This window comes from Meleagris gallopavo, chromosome 5 (genome assembly GCF_000146605.3).
Source record: "Meleagris gallopavo isolate NT-WF06-2002-E0010 breed Aviagen turkey brand Nicholas breeding stock chromosome 5, Turkey_5.1, whole genome shotgun sequence".
In the NCBI taxonomy this organism is placed as follows: Eukaryota; Metazoa; Chordata; class Aves; order Galliformes; family Phasianidae; genus Meleagris; species Meleagris gallopavo.
This window is the reverse complement of record NC_015015.2, coordinates 53,014,582-53,017,875: the sequence shown is the minus strand read 5'-3', so window position 1 is coordinate 53,017,875 and position 3,294 is coordinate 53,014,582.

Below are 3,294 nucleotides of genomic sequence, written 5' to 3'. Positions count from 1 at the left end.
TTTTCTTTCCATTTTCCTTTCTGGTTCATCAGCCTTGAGAGCTTTTTCAATTCATGTTCTCAAGCTGCTCTACACAGCCCCTGTTCTGGCCTCTGGTGTTGGTGGCATACTTAAAATAAATAAATGGGGATGCAGTTATGATGTAAGCCACTCATCTGCAGTAGCTGAGGCTTCAGGGAATCAAGACCTGTAAAAGTCAAGAGCAGGAAGGGTGGCAGTACTGCCTGTTGACCTTGCTTTGCCAGCAAAGCCTGGGCCCAGCCAGTAGCTTGAAACCAGTCACAAGTAACTGTGAGACGGTTATATGTTTGCTGAGGCATGGCTTGATGTTTAAAAACAAGCAGTGTGGGTGCTGTGTGATGGTACCAGTCTGGTATGCACATAAACTGGCTTCCTCCATGGTGTGTTAAGTTGTGAAAGACAGCATACCACAGAATGAATAAAACTGTGGTTGAGCTTTGTAACCGTGATGGTAAGGGAGCAGTTGCTTTGGGGCTGCATTGTCCTTGGCAAGTTGCAAGCTAACGGTGGTCCAGGGCTCAGTACCTTGTGTGTACAAAGGCGTGTACAAAGGTAGATAACAAGGAGTTGATTCATCACCCACTGCATTTGCCATTTACAGTTGTGGTCCCCCATCAGCACTGCTTGTGCGTCTTGATGGTGCTCCATACCATCAGTACAAAAATTTCCGTAAGTTGTGTTGCAGTGGAGCATGTGTGGGGGAAAAGGGAGTAACAGTAACTGGGTGACTTCTCAAAATGTTTCTAAAATAATTTAATTGTGTTAGGCAGCTAGACTTGCTCTCCCACTGCTAATTTCCAAGCAAGTAATTGCCCTGATTGACCCTGGCTTGTTCAGTTCCTGCAGGTTGGGTAGCGTGACTGCAGGCAGGATGGGACTCAGTCTATTGGGACTGCTTTACAAGAGCAGCTTGACAGCACAAGTGGGTGGGTTCCAGTGTAGTGTAAGCTGGTGTTTCTCCAGCCTTTTGAACTTGTGATTTCCTTTTCTGTGTTCATACAAGCCAGTGAATGACAACAGCTCAATTACAGAACGTTCTGTAATTTCTGCTTGCAGGTTTCTACTTTCATTCCCCTAATCCAGTAATTGCAGATGTTTCTCACTCCTATACATTGAAAGAACACAGTTGCCACTACTAATACGACTTAGCTAATACTCCAGTGTAGCTCCAGATCTGTAGCTTTCTTTATGCCCTTCTTGTAGCACTCAGTTTGAGAAATAAAAATAATGGAATATTGTTGCTTTCTCATATCGCTATTTAGCACAGAAGTTTGGTTTTTGTACCCATGGTGACAAATGGCTGTTGACATGGAAAGGATTTTGCATGTATATTTTGACTTGGAGGACATGACTGGCTTCAGTGGAGTCTGAGGTTGCACCTTTGAATTTGGCTCTTTGGTACATGCATAGCAAGTGTTACAGACAAGGAAAATATTTTCATTTGTACCTCCTGAAAATTCACACAGTATTAATACTAATGTTTTGATGGCAGTAGTATCTGTACATGCAGTCACAGAGATCCTATTTTGGAAAATATTAGATTTAATGAACCAGACAGACCTCTGACTTCAGGAGGTCTCACAGTCTGAGCAAAGACAGCAGCATTTGTGGAAGGCTGGATTCAGCAACCTGTCCAAACTGCAGAAGAAGTTGTTGGTGCAGTTTTCTTGGCAGTTGCAAAGAAAGTGCATCCTTCTAAAACAGTCATGTGACAAAAATAGATGTCTTCTGAGATCTGATTTCTTCTAGTGTCACAGCATGGTGTGGCAACGAGGTCATGGGCTCTGCTGCAGGTGCATAGTGAAATCATTAATTATTTGCACCTGCAGACTTCTATACCTGCGCTGCAGGATAGATCTGCACCTCATGACTGCATGCCTCCAGTAACATCATTGAGCACTGGCCCATAAAAGAATATGGACGTTCACCGATCATAACTCGTCTTGAATTGTACCAACATGTGTCGCGATGGAAATTGTATAAGTGTCGCGATCTAGCGGATCTCTGTATTAGGAAAAGCTCACCCGTTAGTCAACCTGATCATTGGTTCACACGTGAAGGGGTGGAGTGTATGGGAACTGCTGAATCATGGCCTGAACCTCTGATTGACCGCCTGAGGCGAGCAATGAGTCAGCCCTGGGAGCACAGGTGAAGGCAGTTCCCTTGTGCTGCTGGAAGGGGTGGAGCCTGGCTGCACCTCTCCTAGACCCATTTAAGAGCTGACTACCAGTGGGGAAGGATTTCTTCTAGAGATCCCTCTTTTGGAGTTTTACAGTGAGCCTAGGACGCAGGTAAGCTTTCCATCCTCTTTTTGTCATTATAATCTGTTTTGCCAAACTCTCTTGTTTATTTCATAATTATACCATCTTTGTATTTATTGACTATACAGTGGGTAAGTGTTCTGGGCAATTTTGCTGGGCAGAAACGGCACCTTAGCTTTCTGCAGGTTATGACAGCCAATAAGGCCACACAATATGCGGAGTCTGCCTCTACCCCCATTTCCAGAAATCTTCTGGCTCTTAGAGCATCTCAGTTCAAAAGCTTAACATTTACAGTTCTACAGCACTGTGGTTGCGCTAGGTGTGACAGTGCTTAATCAGCTGTTAAAATATACCGACTTGTATAATTCTGGTAAATTGTGATTTCCCTAAAGAATTCCATGAAGGCCTAGGGATGTGTCTACCTTCTTAGGGACAAAGTGGCAGAAGAAGGTAGCTTATTCGATGCCTTTTCAGTGAGAATGCTTTGGAATATCTTGTTTGAGTTTCTGGGAAGCTGATACTGATTCATGGTGGGATTGTACTTTACTACAAGCTGTGAGGAGATTTTCTGAAATTGGCTTGTTCTGGAAGCATTTGACCTGTAGTTTTAATCAGTGAAAGCATTATTGTCCTCAGGTTTTCTGTGCTTTATTTTCTCTGAACTTGCTGAAGTTGTGGATGTCAGATCTGGGAGACTTAGATTTTTGTATGAAGCTTGTACTATACTTTTTCTTTTCCAGGTCTTTTGAGAACTGCAAGAAGAATTTTTCTGCTTTAGATTATGTACTTTTCTCCCATGTTCCGTGTTTGTGTATTTATGGTACCTTTATTAACTGAACTGAAACTTTCCGGAACTCTCCAGGAATATGCAGTTTGTCCCTTGTTTCTGGATTTCCAGTAGCATTCCCAATGAAGTCTTTTATACCTTTTTCTAAACATTTGAGATGGATAATATGTTGATGGATAAGCAATTTACAGTAACCTCTTATGACCCTTTTTTTTTTTTTTTTTT